The sequence below is a fragment of the Alosa alosa genome, chromosome 4, assembly GCF_017589495.1.
Source record: "Alosa alosa isolate M-15738 ecotype Scorff River chromosome 4, AALO_Geno_1.1, whole genome shotgun sequence".
In the NCBI taxonomy this organism is placed as follows: domain Eukaryota; kingdom Metazoa; phylum Chordata; class Actinopteri; order Clupeiformes; family Clupeidae; genus Alosa; species Alosa alosa.
In genome coordinates this window covers 3,134,475-3,159,075 of record NC_063192.1, presented here as the reverse complement: position 1 = coordinate 3,159,075, position 24,601 = coordinate 3,134,475, and the positions used below count along the sequence as shown (strand labels likewise).

Below are 24,601 nucleotides of genomic sequence, written 5' to 3'. Positions count from 1 at the left end.
CTCTGGTCAACTGCAGGGTGACCAGCCCAGTCCTACAGTAGGTGATGTTTTTGTTCTTTGGACCTGTTTGTCACACACACACACAGCCCCGTCTTAGGCAGTTGGCAGTCACTCTCCCTTACTCACAGACTCTCTCTCTCGTCCAATCCCCTAATGCCCCTTGCTTTCAACCTCAAATGACTGAGACCTGAGACATTCCTCTGATGCCCAACAGTCCCGAAGAACAAAAACACCACCTAAGACAGTGTGTGGGTGTGTGTGTCAGCAAATAGCAAAGAAGTACAAAAACATCAGCCTGGACAGGGGTGTTTGTGTGTGTGTGTGTGTGTGTGTGTGTGTGTGTGTGTGTGTGTGTGTGTGTGTGTGCCAACAAGCCAAAATTGCGTATCAGTGAGCTTGTGTGAATGCATGTAGATTTGAGTGTGTATGGGTCATTTTGTGTGTCTATGTCTGTGCATGTGTGTGTGTGTGTGTGTAGTGTGAAGTCATGCGGACCACTCGTCTTTGCCTAAGCTGCTATCTGAACTCTTGGCTGTGCTTCTGAGGGGCAGTCAGGTCCACTGCTCTCCTCTCCGCTCCCCTCTCCTTGTGTGTACGTGTGAGTGTGTGTGTGTGTGTGTGTGCACTTCTAAGGGGCAGTCAGATCCACTGCTCTCCTCTCCGCTCCCCTCTCCTTGTGTGTACGTGTGAGTGTGTGTGTGCGCGCTTCTAAGGGGCAGTCAGATCCACTCCACTTCGCTCCTTTCCTCACTAATTTGGACTCGGTCATCTCCTGCACCAGTGCCCGGTCCCCTTCCCTCTCACCAAGCGCTAATGAGCAGCTAGCTCCTGCTGCTAGCACAGCAGGCTAACCGTGCCCTAGCCACAACAACACTTAACTAGAACCCAACACCGGCAAAGTGGCAAAGTAAAACAGCACTTGACCACAGCCCAGTACTGCTGTGAGGGCACACTAGCAGCTCAGCCTTAGCCACAACAGAATCCAGCCTGCACTTAGGCTAGTCAAGGGTCGGTCCAGCCTGCACTTAGGCTAGTCAAGGGTCGGTCCAGCCTGCACTTAGGCTAGTCAAAGCCCAGTACAGATGAGGGGTGCATGTGGGGGGAGCACAGGAGGGCATCATAGCCTCAACAAACCATCAATCTACCAAGTAGAGGTGTGAATTTTAACATCTCCTGATCCCATTCCATTATTATGTGCGATGAATCCCGATGCGTCAAATACATTTTTCTATTAAAGCCGTGTAGGATATTTGACTTGACAATGCATTAACATACTGTATAGGTTAATATAATACAGTTATCTATGTTGCTTCATTTTACTTCAGAAACAATATTTTTTATACAAATTACTGCATTTCCTATGCAGTATGACAAACTTCACATGGAACATCCATTTTCATATCATCAAACAATGTAAACAGAAATGTTGTTAGGCCTACATTTAGCCAACACATCTTTACAATTTCATGCCAACACTAATCACCATATGTCTGTACAGAAATCAATTTTACATTTTCTACATAAAATGACATAGCCCTACAGTTACACAGTATATTATAGGCTAAATGACATAGCCCCAGTTACACTGCATATTATAGGCTACATGACATAGCCCTACAGTTACACCGCATATTATAGGCTTAATGACTTAGCCCCAGTTACACTACATATTATAGGCTACATTGCCTGATGAAAGTGGAAAGCTAAGAGACAGCTACTACTGTCCCTTCTATAGTTATTGCACATCTGAAATCTCCAGGATCTGACAAAAAGGTTTGGTTTTTCACAGCCATGTACAGGCCTGTGAGTTTTTCAGTCCTTGAACAATCATGCACAAACCGTATCTCTAGGGCCTTATCTCACACACACACACACCTCTAGGGCCTTATCACACACACATCTCTAGGGCCTTCTCACACACACACACACACACATATCTAGGGCTTTATCACACACACACACATATCTAGGGCCTTATCACACACACACACACACACATCTCTAGGGCCTTATCATCACACACACACACACACACACACACACACACACACACACACACATCTCTAGGGCCTCATCACACACACACACACATATCTAGGGCTTTATCACACACACACACACACACACACACACACACATCTCTAGGGCCTTCACACACACACACACACACACACACATCTCTAGGGCCTCATCACACACACACACATATCTAGGGCTTTATCACACACACACACACACACACACACACACACACACACACACACATATATCTAGGGCCTTATCACACACACACACACACACACACATCTCTAGGGCCTAATCACACACACACACACACACACACACACACACCTCTAGGGCCTTCACACACACACACACACACACACATCTCTAGCGGCTCTCCAAAGAGCTTTAGTGTTTATGTTTATGGTTTATCGTCCAGGCTTGATGACATTTTGAGGTTTTGTCTTAACACTGCGCACAGGCACATACATTTTACAAAAACACACTCTACCAGACAACAGCCAAATCATTCCAATTTTCATTAACGTCAAACCAGACTAGAAACCACTTAGTCTTTCATTAATTAATGATTAACTAAATGTTAATATAGTGTGTGTGTGTGTGTGTGTGTGTGTGTGCTCCTGCTGCTTCCCACATGCTCCCAAGCCAACCCTCATCATTCCACACAGAGTCTGACCCAAACGTCCACGCATTCCCCTCCACCCAAGCCAGCCCGCAGCTTCACCAAAGCCACCTCAAGTCCTTCAGTGGCACCCAATCAGGTGCAAGTAGGGTTGCAAAATTCCGGGAATTTTCAAAGTTGGAAACTTTCCATGGGAATTAACGGGAATTAACAGGAATAAACAGGAATTAACGGGAATAAACTGGGAACGCTGTAAATATTTCGCTGTAAACACCCAGACGAGGTTCACCATTACAGGAACGGACCTAATGGTAACCCACGGCAACACTAACAATTATACCATCTCAAGGGTTCAGGAAACAGCCAGCAGCCATCTTCTTTGGAAATGGAGAGAGAGTGAGTCAGAAAAACATTCAGAGAGAGACAGAGAGGATGTGAGAACGAGAACAAGAAATGGTGTGAGAGAGAAAGAGAGAGGGAGAGACAGAGAGAGAGACTGTAAGGGGCCGTGCACACAACGCCGGTTTTTGTGAAACCGGTGAGGTTTTGTTAACGGTTACGCCTACGCTTTTGAAACCGACTTCCGAAGTGGGAACTTTTGAAACCGCCGGCTAACTTTCGCTGTGTAGACGCCTGTAGGTGCGAAGCCGGCAACTTTATGACGACATAGCCCCACCTCTCAACTCAGCCACGGCACTCGACCTGACATGTTGCTTGTCAAAGCAAACCAAACCATTTATTTATCATATTAAAATGTTTTTCTTTCCCGTCATGATTTATGTGCACAATGTAGCCTATCAGCCTTTAGTGGCTAAGTTGGAAGCACACGTTTAACTTAGCTTAACGTAGTTAAACATTAGCTTACTGCATGTTACTGTTTTCTCCAGTGGTGCTCAGACCTAATGCAATGCGTAGGCTAAGCATTTGAAATTTCACATAGCAGTCACATACCTTGAAAATTAACTTTATTAGTTTAACAGTTGAATTGAAAACCGAATTGTCTGTAGTCTCCTTATTTCATGCGACTGCTTAACCAGAGCACTTATTAGACATTCTCTGGCTTAACAAACTGTTTCAACAATGTTTTCTTCTGTGAAGCTTCTGCACAGCAGCGCCATCGACTGGTCTGGAATATGCACTACAGCACATTTAGCCGGTTACACCTCTGTGTGTACACGCAAGGTTTTTTCTTGCCGGAGTCGTTAAAGGTGTGAAAGCGGTAAGAGAAAATCCACCCGGCAGTGTTGTGTAAACGGCCTCTAAAAAGTGTGAGAGGGAGAGGGAACAGGAAAGAGAGATAGAGAGAAAAAGAGTGAGTGAGAGGGAACAGGAAATAGATAACAAGAGATAGAAATCAGATAAGAGGAGATATCAGATTGTCAGATTGAGCCTGAAAGTAGAGAGCAGTGCATGCAAGAGACAGTGAGACAGTGTGAGAGAGAGACAGTTTGTGTGTGTGTGTGTGTGTATGTGTGTGAGAGAGAGGGAGAATGAGAGAGTGACAGCGTGTGTGAGAGAGAGGGAGAATGAGAGAGCAACAGTGTGTGTGAGAGAGAGACAGACAGACAGACAGACAGACAGACAGAGAGAGAGGGGAGGGGGGGCAGAGAGACAGAGAGAGATGGAAGGAGTGTTAAAGGTAAACTATGCAGTATTGGCAATTTCCTTACCGTTTTCTCAGCTTTTGCTTCTTTTTCGCTGGCTCGGTCATGACGAATGTCTGAGAAACTCCATCGCTACCTTTTTCTAGCCGGTGCCTGGCGTGTATGTGTATTTGAATGCAGTAAAGCAATTTGTTACACTTGTTACTTCCTGACACTGAGGCCGTCGGCCCGCCGGCCCACAGTTGCAAATGTGTTTTTTCCGCTCACAGGCGCTAGGGGGAAGCGAGAAGGCCACCATTCAAACCGAAAAAAGTCATATAACCATTCCAATGACTCTGAAGCTGTTAAATGAAGGTAAATTAAGCTAAAAAACTTGCATATTAAGCTAAAAAACCTGCATAGTGTGCCTTTAATAGAGAAAGGCTGAGAGAAGAGGATTATGGGTAAAATCCAATGAGAACAGAATGCCACCTGACCTGGGTGGAGAACAAGAGAGCAGTCACACACACACACAGAAAGACTCTGCCACCTGTGTGAGGTCCAGCAGGTCAAGACCAAGGGTATAGAGCAAGGGCATCGTCCAACAGACTCACATGCATCTGTCAATCACACAGAGCATTCTAGGAAGCCCGCATGGCGCACACTAGCCAGGGTGAGGATGTTCTGTGTGGTGGAGCAGCACAAACACAAGGTGTCCAGATAAGAGTCACAGGCACGCTGATGTCAGCAGACGCCACTACTAACGCGCCGTCATTAAACTGGCCGGCTTGCCCGCACTGCTGAGCTGCTGGCACATAACAAGTCCCTTTCTGCTCAAGCACAAAGTCTGGGGCGTGCTCCAAAAGTTCAACTTCCTGCCGTCAGTCATGAGAACTATACACACGTGATAATGTGGCCGTCTCCTCAGCTGTACCAGACCCATTTCAGAAATGACTATTTCTCATATTACCAAACAGTCTGATTGTTTAATATTAAGACACAACTGGCCAGGCCTGCTATGGTATTACATCAGTCTTCACACTGATGAGGAAATGAAATCTTTCACTTGATCAAACCAGGGCACAGTCGTTTCAGAACATAGACAGTAACTTTAACTGGCACAAGAGTTTACTGCGATTAGAAACAGCAGTTATGACGGTAGTTACGGGCAACAGCTGAGTGTGCATGATGTGGGAGGATATGGCTGCTGAGCCAATGGCAAGAAGGGCGAGAGACTCACCACGGCGCGCTGACTGAGTAAATCTCGCGGGCAGGACAGCGGCTCTCTTCTGTTCTCGCCTCAGATCTGAGGAGCGGGAGAGGAGGGGGAATGCATTAGTAGGATTTCATCACGTAGGCACCATGAATCTAAGAACTGTCGAACTGTCGCCCACCAATCGCTCGTTTTATAGCACAATCATTTGCACGTGATCCCACAATGATGCAACTGTTAAGAAATACAAGTAGACGGTAGAAATAGGCCACGCGCAAGGGAAATGCTCTGATGATGCTTCTCGGGGCAAATATAGCCACAGCTCCGCTTGGCGGAGATGAGATGCGAGGCAGCACAAGATGTTCCTGACATCTAAATGTAAACGACAGACGGGGGCTGAATCGTGGGATCAGGTTGGGATAGGAGATATACTCAAGGTCGCCTTTCCATTCATGAGCAGTGGGCGACGAGAAAACACCTCCCCCATTTGGAGAGACCCTCTCCCCCCTGTTTCAAACTCTCCTCACACCCTCCCCCCTCGCTATTGTGTCGGCTACTAAAAAACAGCTAGTAACGGCAACGTTAAAAGGTGATCTCGGGAAGGCAACATGCTGGTGCACAGGTATGCGCACTGCAGAGGGTCATGTCAGCCTAACACCGTAGTAACACTGATCGTTATCCACAGTCTTTAAAAGAGGCTAAACATGAAGACACTTTTTAACAATGTTCAACAGTAGGCCTATGCAGAATTCAGTTGCCCATTCAAACAGCGGGTGCCGGCGTGGCAAACACTCCGTTAGCCGTCCTGTGCCGTTCACACATGGTTATATGGATGCTGAACTGAAAGCACGGCTAGCGGACACCTATTGAATGTCATTGTCACTACCGCACTCAACGTCGAAAAGGCTTTGATGATATTTGTCAACATACCTCTAAATGGTGCTTCTGTAGCGAGAAGAGGACCGTTCTTCGCGTCGCCAACTCTGTCCGTTTGACACGGGGAAATGTGTTCATAGGAATGCGAAAACTTTCCTGACCGCGCTCGTATGAAATGTCGGCATGGGTTCTGTGAGCGGAAGTGCGCGTGCGCCTGAATCCCCTCCTACTCCAGCAGCAGCAGCCGGACACGCGAGCCTCGTCAGTGACAGACACGCACAGATCACCTGCGCTGTGCGCCGCCACTTCGCCCTTCAACTGACAGCGCCGTAGTAAGAGGGTACAATTTATAGACCCAAGACTGCAGCTCTAGTCTGCACAGCCTGCTGCTCATCGGTGAACGTTAACGTCAGTATCACAAGACAAAGACTAAGGACGATTTGCCACTAGCCTACTAATAGGCTAGTGACAAATGGTCAGAAAGGGCTTTAGTTTTTGAGATACCCCTCAAAACAGGGGTATAGAACTAAACCCAACAATGTTTTTCCTCATCTCTAAGGTCTCCCATATATGAAATGGATTCTTGGATAAAAATATTTTACTGCTAAGATTGTTAAATTAACAGATATTGTTATACACCCCAAAACCAAAAAAGGACTAAAATATAGCCTGTCCGTATTGGAGTTAAGGCATATAAATTAGTGCAGATCAATCACACAAGCTCTGAGAACTTTGAAACTTGGCATGTTTATAGTCAGGAAGTTGCTTTACAGTAAAGACTGGATGTGAATATCTTGATGTATGGAATGAATAGAGACATGTAAACACATACCTAAAATAAGCGGACATGCAAAAAATGAATATCTATGCAGAATGTTTTCATTTACTTTGTAGCTGTTTTACCAGGGATTATCTTAGAAACACATATGATCACTTATGGGAAAGGTGGGGTTGTTCTGAATCCAACAATACCAAATATGTAAATTAGTATGACTAATCAGGGTGTTCTGTCACTCAATGTATGAGGTGTCCAACATGAAAGAAAACCATAGCAAAAGGGGTCTTAAGTCCAAATCATTTGCTTAAAATTATAAAGTTGAGTTTTATCATTTTAAAAATTAGTATCTATGGATGATGCCCCTTTTCACCCATAAAACAAGCAAATTGTGTCTATTTGCTCCTACCCACATTTAATTTTAAAAATTTAGGTCATGAAGAACCATTCCTACATAAAACTGCAAGCTTGGCTTATTTGTTACCCACATTAACGGATGAATGTGTAGAAAACAACTTCAGAGAATACAAATGACATGCTTAATTAGCCACGGTTATGAGGGGGTCCTCAGAGAAAATGTTCATCCTTAATTGTTAGGGTCCTCGAACCAAAAAACATTGAGAACCCCTGACATAAGGTAAGTGCTGCTCTATATTTACATTTACATGATACATTTCATATGTCCCAGTATTAAACAATTCATATGAAACACAGATCCAATTGAATCAGGTTAACATTGGGATGGAACACCTTTATTAAAATATTTATATGGTCAAGTCATTACTGAATAATGGAAAATAATATTGTTAGCTTTTGTCTGTCCAGACCAGCAGTGGACAGTAGAGCCTACACTGCTTACTTCACCCCTAAGTAGCTAAACAGTTAGTTGTAGAAACTACTTTCCCTAGCTAAGAAAGTACTTAGCCCTCTGACCAATGTTGCATGTGTAATTCAACTTGATTTGCATTTCAATGAAAATTCTGAAATGTATATCATTTTTTCTTTTCAATAGTCTTTTGAATTATGGAGAATGTCTTACAGGCATTGGATCCAAAGCTTTGTATAATTTGTGGGAAACATTTTGAAAAGGGCAAGAAAAAAGATCCCCATGTCCAAAACCCCACAGTAGAAGGCCTCCAACGCATACTTACCCTTGCTCAGCAGAGAGAGAGATGGTGATGTCCATAAAACTCTGGCTCCATTATACAGATGATATTTCCTCCAAAATCAAAGTTTTATATCATGTATCATGTAGAGCGAACTACTGCAGTAAGACAAAAATCAGTGAGCAGCAGCAAGTTGCAAATGTTGAGTGAGAGCACATCTGCACCAAGAAGGCTGAGTAGGGCTGAAACATCATTTCAAATACTGAGAGATTGTTTCATTTGTGGGAAGGCCAGCTCTAGATCAGAACCTCTGACAGCCATTTCGACTGGTACAGGGGCAATGTAAATTATACGCCAAGTATACTTGCGTATACAAGGTCTCTGCATTTATCCCATCCGTGAATTAGTGAACACACAGAGCACACAGTGAGCACAATGAGGTGAAGCACACACTAACCCGGTGCAGTGAGCTGCCTTATTACAGCAGCGCTCGGGGAGCAGTGAGGGGTTAGGTGCCTTGCTCAAGGGCACTGTGGATGTGGGCATGGGAGAGCAGTGAGGGGTGAGGTGCCTTGCTCAAGGGCACCGTGGATGTGGGCATGGGAGAGCAGTGAGGGGTGAGGTGCCTTAATCAAGGGCACCGTGGATGTGGGCATGGGAGAGCAGTGAGGGGTGAGGTGCCTTGCTCAAGGGCACTGTGGATGTGGGCATGGGAGAGCAGTGGGCATGGGAGAGCAGTGAGGGGTGAGGTGCCTTGCTCAAGGCCACCGTGGATGTGGGCATGGGAGAGCAGTGAGGGGTGAGGTGCCTTGCTCAAGGGCACCGTGGATGTGGGCATGGGAGAGCAGTGAGGGGTGAGGTGCCTTGCTCAAGGGCACCGTGGATGTGGGGAGAGCAGTGCTCAACCACTTCCCCCGCCTTTTTTCCTTTTTTTCCCTTCTGGGTCGGGGATCGAACCGGTAACTCTTCGGTTACAAGCCCGAACCCCTAACCAGTAGGCCACGGCTGTCCCCAGTACCAGAGACAAGGTCCTTCGGGCAGCTTCTGAAAGGCTTGATGAAGATGTACATTCAAATTCTTTCATGCCCAGATCTCTTTGCATATGATGCCAAATACAAATACCTTGCACACTACATCTCTAAATGAAATATAACAGCAGCCATAGAAAATAATAAAAAAAGCAGACCAATGTCTATAACAAAGCCTTTATTAAGCTCACTGAAGACATTGATAAAACAGTATTGTCCAAAGATATGAAAGTGAGGACTCAATTCTTTGACTGCTAGCTATGACAACATACTAAAGACCATTGCGGAGCAAGAAGGTGTGTCTATAGTTCAACACAAGAAATATAGATCCTGGAAACTAAAGGAAAAGCTGATACAGCACAAAGACAGGCTTGCATTTGTTCCACGTCCAAGACAGTCAGATCTGATCTGCTCAGATAGTATGACCATATTGTGCACTGAGGGAAGCTGCTAAACTCACAGAAATAACAGTAGACTGAGACTACACTTCCACAGGCAAGTCAGAGTGTTTCCGAAATCCAAATATTACAAAGGGCTGCAGACATATTAAGGAAAAGCATGGGTCAGGTAGAGCATGACAGTGAGTAATATGTCAGCAGTGACTGTCTATTATGTTTCCAATGCAGCAAGTATGTACCCAACATCCTGTATGACTTTGTGAACTGGTGTGTTGATTAACATGCCCACAGAAATTACCAAATGTGATGACCCAGCTTCAAAGGAGAATCTGTGTGTTATCGCAATTTGTCATGATCTCATTGAACAGAGCGGTCACATCCATACACCAATCACACTGGGACTTCCCATTTTGATACATCATGAGTTTGGTAGTAAGACAGTCATCAATGAGCTCAGTGCAATGGGACACTGTTTCCTATACAGAAGTTAGGCACTTCTCACATCTGTTGCAGCAGACCAGATATCAAGGACAGAGAGTGGTGTCTACATCCCAACTGGCCCCACTGGAGTTGCTGAACATGGAATTTTTGATGCATCCATCAGCAACTTTGACCAAAATGAAGACACCCTGGATGTGAAGCGTAAAAGAATGGACAAAATGTACCTGTAAAGTTTATCTCCACATCAAACGTGTTTAAGGTGGTGAGGGACCTCTGAACCTGAGGGAGGCATTTATCTGCTGTGGAGACTTGGCCTCTTCGGAACAAAACAGACGTCATAGCACGAGTTGTACACTTCCCAACCAGGGTGTCTTTATTTTGGTAAAAGTTGTTGATGGCTGCATCAACAATTCCATGTTCAGCAACTCAAGTGAGAACAGTTGGGATGTGGACACCACTGTCCTTGATCTATATTTCTTGTGTTGACACACCTCTTGCTCAGCAATGGTCTTTAGTATGTTCTCATAGCTATCAGTCAAAGAGTTGAGAGTCCTCACTTTCATACCTTTGGACAATACTGTTTTATTAATGTCTTCAGTGATCTTGATAAAGGCTTTGAGACATTGGTCTGCTTTTTTATTCTTTTCTATGGCTTCTGCAATATTTTATTTAGAGATGTAATGTGCAAGGCATTTTATGATATTTGGTATCATATGCAAAGAGATCTGGGCATGAAAGAATTCGAAGATGTACATCTTCATCAAGCCTTTCAGAAGCTGCCCGAAGGACCTTGTCTCTGGTATTTGCGACTGTTCCAGTTGAAATTGCGGTCAGAGGTTCTGGTTTAGAGCTGGCCTTCCCACAAATGAAACAATCTCAGTACTCAGCCTTCTTGGTGCAGATGTGCTCTCACTCTCAACATTTGCAACTTGCAACTATAGGCTACAAGTTGGAATGAGAAGCAGCGGTGAGTGTATTTATCCCTGGGCTGCTGTGAAAGTGCTTGTATGGCAGAACACTCAGTCCTGCCCAGTGCGTGTTTCTTTTAGGAGCTCCTCTCTACCAGATAAGGAGCTGTGTGTCGAAAACCTAGATGCCTGCTGCAGGGCTTAACCACACACACACACACACACAGCTGCCTCTCTGTCTCTGTCTACTGTCTCTCTTTCTCTCTCTCTCCCTCTCACACACACACAGCTGCACTCTCTCACACACACACATACAACTGTACTTTCTCTCTCTCTCGCACACACACACACACATACTGTACTCTCTCTCTCACACACTTACACACAACTGTACTCTCTCTCTCGCACAGACACACACATACTGTACTCTCTCTCTCACACACACACACCTGTACTCTCTCTCTCCTCTCTCTCTCTCTCTCTCTCTCTCTCTCTCTCTCTCTCTCTCACACACACACACACACACACACACACACACATACTGTACTCTCTCTCTCTCCCTCACACACACATACAGCTGTACTCTCTCTCTCTCTCTCACACACACACACACACACACACACACACACACACATAGAGCTATACTCTCTCTCACACACACATGCTGCTTGAGGGCGTGCCACTGGGCTGCAGGAGAATGAATAGCCACTTGAGGAGGAAACAGCACCTGAGGCTTCTCAAATTAATTACCTAATGTAGGCAAGCACACACACGCGTACACGCGTACACACACACTGGCAACAAGCATTAACACACATACTCTCTCACACACACCCTCACAGCCAGGTGTCAATACATACACACACACACGTGTGCAAGAAAAAGAGGTTCGATAATTTTTTTTTTTCTTTAGGATTTTTAAGATGGGATCCTTGTTGCTATTGAAAGGCTAGAAGATAGTTAGCCTACTAGTTGTGTGTGTGTGTGTGTGTGTGTGTGTGTCTGTGAAAAATGTTTAACCGTTAAGAACTGATCAAGTCTGAGCGCGTATGAGCGTTATTGGCATATGGTTTACTGCAGGTGCAGTTAAAACCTACCTGTACTACCAAGACTTACGTCAGATGTTTTATTCATTTCATGAGAACAAAGTTCAGTATTCTCTTATGTTCTCACTGTTTCAGTCATCGTGATGCTAAACATATAGCAGCACATGCACAGTGCTACCACACGCCATCACTATACGAGTGGAAGTGGGCATCTGCTTGTGTAAAGAGTAGGCTGATTAGTAGCATCATGCTCTGATAATGAGATAATAAGGTTAACTCATGGATGGTAGCTCCATTAACCTCTTAGTGGGGGGGCGCCCAGTGTGTGTGTGGGTGTGCGGATGGGGGTAAAGATGGAGTAGGCTAACTAGACACAGTAGGGGCCGTCAATGCCCATAGGTTATGGCCTGAATAAAGCTCTGTGCTTGAAACGTTTAGCCCCCCACCACACCGCTTGTGCTTGACCGCTGCATTGAGTTGGGAGTGCGGAGGGCCAGTGGAGAGGCTTCTGCCCCCTGATGTGAGCCTTTCTTTGGGCCACATCATGTGAACGCCCTGATATAATGAAGACCCCCCAGGGGAAAAGAGTGAAGACGCACTAGTGTAAAGGACCTGTATGGGAGTGTCTGTCCATGTGTCCATGTCTGTATATGTGTGTGTGTGTGTGTGTGTGTGTGTGTGTATGTGTCTGTCCATGTGTCTATGTGTGTATATGTGTCAAAGTCAAAGTCAAAGTCAAAATGTGTGTGAGTGTGTGTGTGTGTGTGTGTAGGGGGGGTGGGTGTTTATAGGTAGACATTCATAAGCACTCCACCCCCTCCACACACAACAGCCTGATATAGGGAACTACTCACTGGCTTAAGAGTAGCGCTGTGGCGGACATTTCAGGTACACGTGCACACATGCGTGTCGGAGAGTGTGTGACATACGAACTACTCACTGGCTTAAGAGTAGCACTGTGGCGGACATAGGTACACGCACACACAAGCGTGTGTGAGAGTGTGTGACATACAAACTACTCGGCTAGCTTAAGAGTAGCGCTGTGTGTCTGTGTTTATGTGTTTGTCATATATGAACCATAGGAATCTAATGATTCACACTTTTACGTGCATTCAGGTACATATGATCTGTGACATATAAACTAGTTGGCTAGGTCAAGAGTAGCACTGATGTGCATTCAGGTACATGCATGTGTGTGTGTGTGTGTGTGTGTGTGTGTGTGTCATAATAACTATGGCTAGCTTAGAGTTGCACTGTGATGTGCATTCAGGTACATGCATGCGTGTGTGTGTGTGTGTGACATATGAACCAGTTGGCTAGCTTTAGAGTAACACTGTGCGTTCAGTTCTGTGCACAAGCATGTGTGTGTGTGTGTGTGTGTGTGTGTGTGTGTGTGTGTGTTTGGATCATTGCAGTGTATTAATTACCCATGCAGACGGTCATGTCAGCGCTTTAGCTGCGTCCAGCCCTCCCAGCATCTCAGCGCCACGCGTGACCTTTGGAACAGAACAGACCAATAAATCAGCTCAAGCCTGACCTCATCACCACACAGCACATCAGAGTAGAGCAGCGCAGACAAGGCAGGTCGGCCGAACACATCTATCTACAGCCAGAATCCACACAGGTCACCCAGAGGACATGCAGTCTGTGTGTGTGAGGGGGTCGGAGTGGAGATCGAGGGTGTCTGTGTTTTATGACACAAGTATTATTAAATGGCAGGCCCTTTAAGCATTTATTCTGATATCCTTGATATCAATGCCCTTTACCCGCATTGGCACTACTGCCACTACTACTGCTACTTCTACTACTACTACTGCTGTGACTACTACTATTATGACTGGGTTTGTATAATTGAGGGTGTTTGTAACAGTGTTAGATATCATGACTATCTGAATGTACAAACATATAATAGTATATTTTTATGATGAATTGTGTCCAGGTCATATTCTATAATGTGTGTCGTAGTTTTTTTTCCATGTGTTTTCGTACTTTCTCTCTCCTCTGTGCCTGGTGCTGTTTGTTTTTCTGGTCTGTGTAGATGAGCCCTCACCATGGCGGGTTGAGTAGGTGGGCCCCTCACCGTGGTGGGGTGGCAAGGGTGTGTGTTTTCTCTGCGCTGTGTTTGTGTTTTGTATGTGTTTGTGTTGGGGCCAGAGATCACATGGATCAATGAGAGTAAACCTCTCAGAGGAGTGTGTGTGTGTGTGTGTGTGTGCGAGCGCGCACGCATTTGTGGGAGACTCAGCCAACGCCTGGCAGACAATCAAACACTGATGCTGATCTCTGAGGTACTCTGGGGCTCAACCCTCTGAGAAAACACTCACCTGCTGGTCTGTGTGTGTGTGTGTGTGTGTGTGTCTGTGTGTACTGTACATGTGTATACCCTGCCACTGTCCCTATTCCTTGGTGTGTGTTTGTAAAAGCCCCACCACTGTCCCCATTCCTCCATGTGTGTGTGTGTGTGTGTGTGTTTTAAGAAGTATGTGATAGCACTGTTTACCCTGGCCCCATATTATCAAAAGCACATTTCTGACTCCTAGCAGGTCGAGTGTTTCTCTGGCCCCAGAGGGTTGTGCCTCAGGAAGTCAATCTGGGCAGGGCTGCCTGATCACACACACACACATTTATACTATCACACACTAAGAATAAATTACTTATTAATTAAGAATATGAAGTTGTTGAATGAAGAGCTAATAAATGTGCAGTGGTGCTTAATACAGACCTTGTTGCACACTCATACACATATTAGGGATGTATTAATGGGTAACATGTTCGCTAAAATAAAGTGTTAACCATTCACTCATACTCACACTTACACAAACACACTCACACTCCACACACATACACACACTCACACTGCAGACGTATCCCTGCGTCCCTCAGGGTGGTCACAGGTCCATGCGTCCCTCATGGTGGTCACAGGCTGCCTCCATGTTTTTATGATCTTATTTGGGTGTTCTAAAGGCCAAAGTTCCCTCCCTAGAACCTCATGGGGAACGAGCCAGGTTTTTGGTGTGTCATAAATCCGATGCAGAGCCACTGTGCTATTTGAAGTAGCTGTGATAGTAGTAGTAGTAGTAGTAGTAGTAGGAGCAGTGGTTGTATAAGTATATATACTCTTTTGATCCCGTGAGGGAAATTTGGTCTCTGCATTTATCCCAATCCGTGAATTAGTGAAACACACTCAGCACACAGTGAACAGAAGCACACACTAATCCCGGCGCAGTGAGCTGCCTTCATCAACAGCGGTGCTCGGGGGTCAGTGAGGGGTTAGGTGCCTTGCTCAAGGGCACTTCAGCTGTTCCTACTGGTCGGGGTTCGAACCGGCAACTAGGGCTGCACAATTAATCGAATTTTAATCACGATCACGATTTTGGCTTCCCACGATCAAATTGCGTGATCGAGCGATATTTAAAATGCGTGCTCTATCCATAGAACCAACCTGGCAACCCATAGAACGCTCCGCTACAAAACAAATCAAGCGCTCCTTGAACTTGTCTGACCATGTGCCTGCATGCAGCCTACCAATGACAGCTGCTCCCTGCACTGCTCAGCCTGATGGACTGCTCAGTTTGGATGCACTGTGGACTAATAGCATTATGTTAACTATTAGTAGGCTAGTTAGATTATACAAAAAACGACGATCAAAAATCAAATGTGTGGTATGTGTGGCGCAGCAGAAGACCAAGAGCTTGTCCCCCGAAACGGATCATCCGTTGTTCGAAAATATTTCGGATTTCAGGCAAGTGAAGTTAACCAAAAACATAAGCAAAGCAGGGCTCTCAACTCATACCGTGAAACACATCACATGACGTAAACCACACATGCCTTTTTTTTTATCACGTTAACTTTTAGTCCTTGTTTGCTTCCTACAATATAGCCTATAATAAGTGGTGAGCTAACGACGGATTTGTTCATTTATTCATGTGTTTTATAAGCTACATGTGCAACCTACAATGCATATGCGTTTCAAGACAGCCTACGCAAAACGAGTGAGCAATAATGAAAATGTAGCCTACACGTCAGTGGTTTACATATCAACGAATGACTAAACCAGGGGTGTCCAAACTGCGGCCCGCCACGCACTTCAATCCGGCCCGCCGAGCATTTATTAGTTTATCATAGGCTGCTCGCTATTTCTTTCCAGCGATAGACGACGTTGTGGTCAACTTTAGGCTACTGCAAACTGCTTAACACTCTTCTTAGACAACGTTTACAATGTCAATGTCAAAACAGCTTGTTACATCGAGATAGATAGTATCTCCATAGCAGCAGATCTAACTATGTTATGCTACTCCATTTGGAACGTATTTGAGTGCACGAGAGGGAGAGAGCGCGATGGCAACAGTAGTTCCCACTACTGACCATGATAAACTGTAAGAGGGCACAGCACTAGCCATAGCAAAGAGTCTTAAAGTGACAATGCACCATTTATAAATGATTTAAACAGCATCAAATTAACAGTATTTCTTAAGAAATTGTTGTCATTTAAATAATACAAAATGTTATTATTATTATTATTATTATTATTATTAGTGTGTGGCCGTACCCGCCAATTTTCAAAACCCAATGTGGTCCTTGAGTCAAAAAAGTTTGGAACCCCTGACTAAGCGATTAAACTCAGGAACAAGAAGCAGAGCTTAACTGGCTACTGGGAGCTGTTAGAGGATGCCGGTGGGCGTTAACGCTTTCTCCAAATACTAACAAAGTATTGCACAAAAAATTGCACAAAAAAATTTGTTTGGAAGTTTGGAAGTCGCAGTCAAGTCTATATTTGCAGTAATTTAGGGGAGTAAATGTGAAGGGAAGAATTTGGATGAGCCAGATAGTAAGTCCAATATGTTTAGGGAAAAAATATTTTTGTCACTAAAATTAATTAATAATCGTGATAAATAATCGTGATCTCAATATTGATCAAAATAATCGTGATTATCATTTTGGCCATAATCGTGCAGCCCTACCGGCAACCCTCCGGTTACAAGTCCGAAGTGCTAACCAGTAGGCCAGTAGTAGACGTGAGTGGTCAGAAACACAGACTCTTATCTCTGTCTCTCACTGGTCAGAAACACAGACTTATGTCTGTCCGGTGGGAAAGAACTGCTTCTAAAGAGGCACATTTAGTCAATCTAATCAATTGTGTTAGTCAATCAATCTTGAATCACTGTTAGAATGCCATCCAGAGATCATGTTGTAATGTGTGTGTGTGTGTGTGTGTGTGTTGTTAACGAGAGTGAAACAAAAGTTGTTGGATGTATCCACTCCCATGTGTCCATCCTTAGTCCCATGGCATTCGTGGGAACTGATGTGTGTGTGTGTGTGTGTGTGTGTGTGTGTGTGTGTGTGTGTGTGTCTGTATGAGGCCCATGGCATTCGTGGGCACTGACACTAAATGTGTGTGTGATAGTATGAATGTGTGTGTGTGTGTGTGTGTGTGTGTGTGTAGGTAGTTCTCCTGTAGGACGTGTGCCAGCAGACCTCAGAGGCGGGGCTGGCTGGTCCAATCATCTGCACTTCAGCACAGAGACGGACTATAAACCCACAGAAGATTCAGTGTGGTTCTGTTATCAGATCATTGAGATGGTATCCCAGGTGGGACACACAGAACTGCTGTCAGATGCAATAACTTATTTGTGTCGTGACGTGCTGAACTCTCTCCACTGATGCCGCTCCTTACGCAGCTTGCTATTGGTCAGGATGCCTGATTACACATGTATGTGCCTCAAACCTGCGGCCTGAAAACAGGTTTCAAATCACAGTGAGTCATTTGGAATGAAGCCTCTTTGTACACGCTGCAGCCTGAAAACCTGTTGTGAACCAAAGTGATTTACTTTTAATAAAGCTTTTCAAAAACAGTTAGGATCACATTAGCCAGCGGCAAGCGGCAGGTTTCCTATTGTTCTCTATGGTTCGGCAGCGGAATGGTGGCAACGCTGGCGTAACGCTACCGTTGAGCTATCTCCGATCTGGCTCTGATGTGGCCCTGATGTGGCCGGCTGATCCACTAAGCACTGGGAACACAGAGAGGCCTTTGCTCGCCACATGACACTGACTGACACACACACACACACACACACAAACTACATACACACAAACAGAAAGACCTATACAGATAGCCCTGGTCATTATGGGATGGAATGTACAGTGCATGCTGAAAGGTCGGTGCAGTAGGATGGTTGCCATGGTAGCCTGTGTTCCTGTGTGTAGTGGATACCCTACCCCTCATTAGTGTAGTCGGGGCGCTTGGTCACTCAAGCCCACCAATGCCACACACACACACACACACACACACACACACACACACATTTATACACATTTACACACACACATTTAGTGTCAGTGCCCACGAATGCCATGGGCCTCACACAGACACACACACACATCAGTTCCCACGAATGCCATGGGACTAAGGATGGACACATGGGAGTGGATACATCCAACAACTTTTGTTTCACTCTCGTTAACAATACACACACACACACACACACACACACACACACTACAACATGATCTCTGGATGGCATTCTAACAGTGATTCAAATGTTTGTGTTAGTCAAAGCAGAGCTGTGCGAAAACAAAATCAGCTGAGCTACTAAATTATTTAACTTAGTCGCACTAAGTGCTTTTAAGGAAAAAAAAAGTACTTGAAAAACGAAGTAAGAACATACACACACACACACACACACACATGCATGCATGCAACACACACTCGTGCAGGTCAGTGCTCATGAATACCATGGACCTTTGAATGGGCATACACACACACACACACACAAAACTACAGGCACTGAAAGTGAGCTCAAAATGAAAGAGTGATGAAACTCCAACTCCAACAGCATCAGTGCAACTCTCTCTGCAGCTCCAGCCCTGTGAGTAAGGTGCTAAACTGACCCACTCCACTCCACAGACCAGCCCTGTGAGTAAGGGGCTAAACTGACCCACTCTCCACTCCACAGACCAGCCCTGTGAGTAAGGGGCTAAACTGACCCTCTCCACTGTATCTACAGATCATCAGTCCAATCCTCACGTCATGGCTGCGATAATACTCTCTGTGTTCCTCCCACAGAGAGTCAGGTGCTGTGTATGCCTGTGTGTGTGTGTGTGTGTAAACGACGTCCGCTGTCACATGAGAACACAAAGGGCTTTTCTCTTGGGCCACCATGACGTTCCGTCACGTCCGACTCGGACATCGGTGGAGTATGAGCATCACACACAGAGGGTTTCAGTTTCACACACACACACACACACACACTCCTGTCCTGCTCACACACACACACACACACTCACAAAGACTTGCACATAGCATATTGTACCAAATGTACCATATTAACTTCTTTTGTCTCCATGCAAATTCACACTCATATACAAATACATATCTAATTCTAAATACATATACACACACACACACACAAATTGAAAGACCCATACTGTTTCTCCTGGGATACTGCTTAGGGGGCGTACTGCGTAGGGTATGTACTGCTTGGGTAGCGTACTGCGTAGTGTGCGTACTGCATAGGGTACGTACTGCTTAGGTAGCGTACTGCGTAGGGTATGTACTGCTTAGGGGCGTACTGCGTAAGTAGCGTACTGCGTAGGGTACGTACAGCTTAGGTAGCATACTGCGTAGGGTAAGTACTGCGTAGGTTATGTACTGCGTAGGGTACGTACTGCGTAGGGTACGTAATGCTTAGGTAGCGTACTGCGTAGGGCATGTACTGTTTAGGTAGCGTACTGCGTGAGGGTAACGCACTGCGAGGGCACGCGACTGCTTATGTAGCATACTGCGTAGGGTATGTACTGTTTAGGTAGCGTACTGTGTAGGGTGCGTGTTTAGGTAGCAGCGTGGGGCATGTACTGCTTAGGGGCGTGCGAGGGTACATACCGCTTAGGTAGCCGCATCATGAGGGCGTGGGCGTGAGGTAGCGTGCCTCGCGTGGGGTATGTACTGCGTAGGGTATGTACTGTTTAGGTAGCGTACTGTGTAGGGTACGTACTGCTTAGGGTACGTACTGCGTAGGGTACGTACTGCTTATGTAGCATACTGCATAGGGTACGTACTGCTTAAATGATGCGTGCGAGGTGGCGCATCGCATAGGTGCGTACTGCGTAGGGTACGTACTGCTTAGGTAGCGTACTGCGTAGGGTACGTCCTGCGTACGGTACCTACTGTTTAGGTAGGCGCATGCGCGAGGGCAAGTACTGCGAGGGCAACGCACTGCGAGGCAACGCGTCGCTTAGGCACGCACTGCTTAGGGCCGCACTGCTTAGGGGCGTGGGCTGCGTGGAGGGCTGTGCAGAGGGCACGCACTGCTTAGGGGCTTACTGCTTAGGTACTCGCGAGGGCACGTGCTGCGAGGGCAATGCGTGCTGCTTGGGTACTGCGTAGGGTACATACTGTGAGGGGGCATACTGCGTAGGGTACGTACTGCTTAGGTACTGCGTAGGGTACGTACTGTGTAGGGTACGTACTGCTTAGGGGGCGCACTGCGTAGGGTACGTACTGCCCAATCAAAGGGAATGTGCCAGAACAATACTCAAGAGCGTTGCCCAGCAACATTGCTCAGAAAGGTGCCGTGTGCATCATCAGCTTTGGAGGACACACACATCACCTCGGTGTCCAGATCACCGAAGATCTGACATGGTCTACCCATCTGGACACTGTGGTAAGGAAAGCCAGGCTGAGACTGTACCATCTAAGGAGGCTGAAGAAATTCAAAACAGTCCTGCAGAACTTCTACTCCAGCACCATTGAGAGCATCCTGACTGGGTGCATCTTTTACATCTGGAGATGACCTTGTTAGCTCATGTTTGCTTGTGGGCCTAGTTCGTGTAGTGCTTACAAAAATCAAAGAAATGAACATTGCAAAACATTACCTCTTCTTTGATACAAGAATGATTTCATTCAAGTTACTTTTTACATTGTTAGCCAGCAAACTCGTTACTTTTCAGGAATATACAGCCCAGATTACATTACTTTTTTATCCGTGTCTTCCTTAGTAACCCTACATACATAAACTTCCTGCCTCACGATCACAAGAGCCAGAACTAACTATGTGCGCATGCACCTTAACATAAATCCCAATACACTACATACACTACACACACTCTGGTACTGTTGGTAGCTAAGGCCAGGCAAAGGTCATGTGTCCATGCAGGGAATCACATGCAGGGACACATACATACGTGTGTGTGTGTGTGTGTGTGCGTGTTTGTGTGCATGCGTGTGTGTGGACTATAATTATTCCTGTGAACGCTTTGGCAATACATCATATGATTTGTCGTGCCAATATCGCATATTTGAATTGAATTGAGAGACAGAGAGGGAGAGAGAGAGGGAGAGAGAGAGGGAGAGAAAGAGAGAGACTGTCATGCTTGTGCCCCCTCACACCACAGTCACATGTGACTTTGGCATCTCTCTTTAGATAGCATGGAATTCAGAGCACTCACACTCACACACACACACACACACATGTGGCAGGTGAATACATATGTGTATTTGTGTGTTTGTGTGTGTGTGAGAGTGTGAGAGCGTACATGTACATGTGTGTTTATGAGTGTCAGGGTCAGCGGAAGGCAATCCTGCTCCCTGGGCATAATAGGAATACAGTATATCGCCCCCACGTTCATAGACTGGGCGCCACTTTCCACTGTGTGCAGTTCGTTGCTACTTTCCAGTGCTACTGGACTGCACGGAAAAATAATAACATTTTGGGACGATTGCGAACGGGCCTCACGGACAAAACATTAGCCTACAATTAAGCAATTAGGCTTTAGTAACTTAAACATCTTATTATTACAGGCTATCATACAGAAATCGGACTACCTATTGAATATGATGTCGTCTGTTAGATGCATTTAAATGTGACAGTAAGAAGGCATTTCAGGTGTCGCTGTCTCGTCTCACCCCGTGATAGGACCGTCTTATTGCGAGGAATAGGGCTCCTCTGATTGGGTGACATGGTGAGGTTCAGATTTGACCTTATTACATTGTCGCCCCTCTGCTACGTTCCACTGCTAGCAACCTAGCGATTCAGGAGAAACGTTTTTGTTCAACCTTGTGCACTTTTCTGTATTCTACAGATCTAGGCTTTGAACGTCTCATTCATGACTGTTATTTAACCGTTATCACTGAAAATTAATTACTTGCCAGGGTTTCCCGCAGGAAATGTGTTAGTCAAGGTGGTATGTTGTAGGTCCGGGGAGGGTTCTTGTATCGGTTGCCGTCGGTGGGGGGTGTGTGGGTGGTGGGTGTTGGCGTCTTGTTTGTGCGATACACTACAGACTCTGTAAATTTAACAATTATTTATTTTATAACACTACATTATAAATAAATAACCAGCTTCTCAAAATAACAGTTAACAAAGAACAAAGTAACAACACCAAACAAACTATACAACAGTATACAAATATTTCAAAATATTTGTGTACTAATTTGTGCAATTTTAACAAAGACTATTACAAACTATAGAACAAGTGCAAAAGAAAGTGCAAAACAACAAAATGTGCAAATGTGATCAGTCACTACTTATGGCAGAGCTGACAACTAGCATTGTTACTTGTTACAAGCCATCCTCCTTGGCTTTAAAAAGATCATTTCAAGGGCCCTTTGGTAATTGCACTGTTTTACTATTGGACCATTAATGCTTATCTTCATGGAGGCTGTCAGACTGTTGACCTGCAGCCTGTTCCGCAAGTCTGTCCTGATCTATACACCGAGAGTGAATGAAGTTTAGATCATTTTATAGTTTTGTGTAATATGGATGGAATTAGAGCGCGAAGCGCTTTTTAATTTAGAGGCCGGAGTGGCCGCTCTGTTCCGCTCCCATACCGCTCACACCACGAGTCTGAGGCAATCCCCACTAATAAAACCAAGACCGTTAAAATTCAAAGATATTGGTCATATAGCCTAAGTTCGTTGATGGGGATGGAGTTAGCTAAATAATTTAGAAAGCATACGCTGGCGTAGGGCACGGATGGGCCTGGACGGGCCTAGGCCCGTCTATTGTCGGTCTTCTAGCGTCCGATTAGGCGCAAGTCAACACTGTGCTGAGAGCAGGTGGCTGTTTACTCGGCCGCTTCTCCAGTCAAATTCGCGTCAATTTAGCTCCCCGGTACCAAAGAACTAAGAGCAACGGCAATATATTTCACTCAGAACATTTATTTTAAAAGACTGCAACACTGATACTGCAACAAACAAGCTTGGCAACGTTAACTAAAGGGATCAGTCGGGATTAATTGCCAAAAGAATGAAAATGACAAATCACGAGTCGGCTAAATATTTTAAACTGATGAACCCAGCATCGATAAAGGTCGCATAAATTAAAACACAAATTGAAGCAACAACTTGATCATTGGATAACCCCTACCACTAAACCTTTCCATAGCCCTGCAACGTTTATGACATTCAAAGTGGAATATGAACGCATTTCATCACACCTGACAATTAAACGGAGCTGTAGCTGTTCGCGATTTGACTGATTCTTGATAGTGTTAATTTTGTCACCTATTTTTAATTTAGTCTTAGTCTTAGTCTTGTGACGAAATGTCCTTTTTAGTCTTTGTCATATTTAGTCATTCAAATATAATTTTTGTTAGTCAAGTTTTAGTCGACTAAAAGTCTCGTCATTTTAGTCTAGTTTTAGTCAAAAGAAAACTAAAGGTATCTTAGTCTTAGTCAGATTTAGTCAACACATTTTAGTCTTTTTTTTTTATAACAAATTATTACCATTTGAGTCAAATAGTGTTTCACACATCTCAATTTTCCAACAATATTGTGTCCACAGGGCTACTCGTCTGTTATAATTAATTACTCATTCTGATTTTTTGTCAGTTAGTATGTTTACATGCACAGGTAAGTCGACCTAGTTATAGCTCGGCTGGGATTTGACCATAGACAGCAAAAGATTCGACTGGACCATGGTCATATTCGTAGACCAGTGTTTCTCAAAGTGTGGTCCGGGGATCACTGGTGGTCCGCAAGCTATCCCAAGTGGTCCGCGAGCAGACGTGGTAAAATATAATATAGAGGAGTTGTTTGCAATATTGAACCAACTTGTATGTAAATCCAAACAGTTCTGCAACACTGTCTATGTGAGATATGCCAGTTTAAATCATACAGTATGAATCCTCTGACACAATAAGCAAAGTGCAAAGACAATAAGCAAGGTGGTTCAGTGAGTAGGCCTATTGTGTAGACTAATTATAGGCTACTGTTGAAGTAGGTCTAATCTTTTTTTTTTTTTAGCTAGGGTTAGTTAAGTGGTCCTGAAACTGAAAAAAGTTTGAGAAACACTGTCGTAGGCCAAAGTATTAATGTTTTACTCCCTTCGCTAGATGGCGATAGGCTTTTAAACACAACACATTCCCCAAACAGACTCTCCATCTTAGCCATAGCTAACTTGCTAGCGAACTTTCCATATTAGCTTACTTGCTAGCAAACTTTGCATCATCAGTCTAACTAGTTAAATAGTTGACATTACATGATGAACATTTTCGAATGGACATTCTGGGGGATGTTAATATGTACGAGTGAAGCTTCAACTTCTGTAGCTTCAACTTCAACTTCTTAGGTAGTTAGCTTGAA

At 44.9% G+C, this 24,601-nt stretch overlaps 1 protein-coding gene across 2 annotated transcripts in view; it reads right to left on the bottom strand.

Moving 5' to 3' along the window:
• The window catches only part of slc16a1b (solute carrier family 16 member 1b), a 43,635-nt gene extending 36,999 nt beyond the window's left edge, over window positions 1-6,636 (bottom strand). The window contains exons 1-3 of one of the 2 annotated variants that reach the window (XM_048242215.1): window positions 6,374-6,636; window positions 5,471-5,536; window positions 2,345-2,352 (exon numbers count right to left, since the gene is read on the bottom strand). The gene's annotated coding sequence lies outside the window, so the exon portion shown is untranslated. The remainder of the gene's footprint in view (window positions 1-2,344; window positions 2,353-5,470; window positions 5,537-6,373) is intronic. The other variant, XM_048242214.1, reaches the window with a different exon arrangement.
• Between the last annotated feature and the right edge of the window lie 17,965 nt (window positions 6,637-24,601).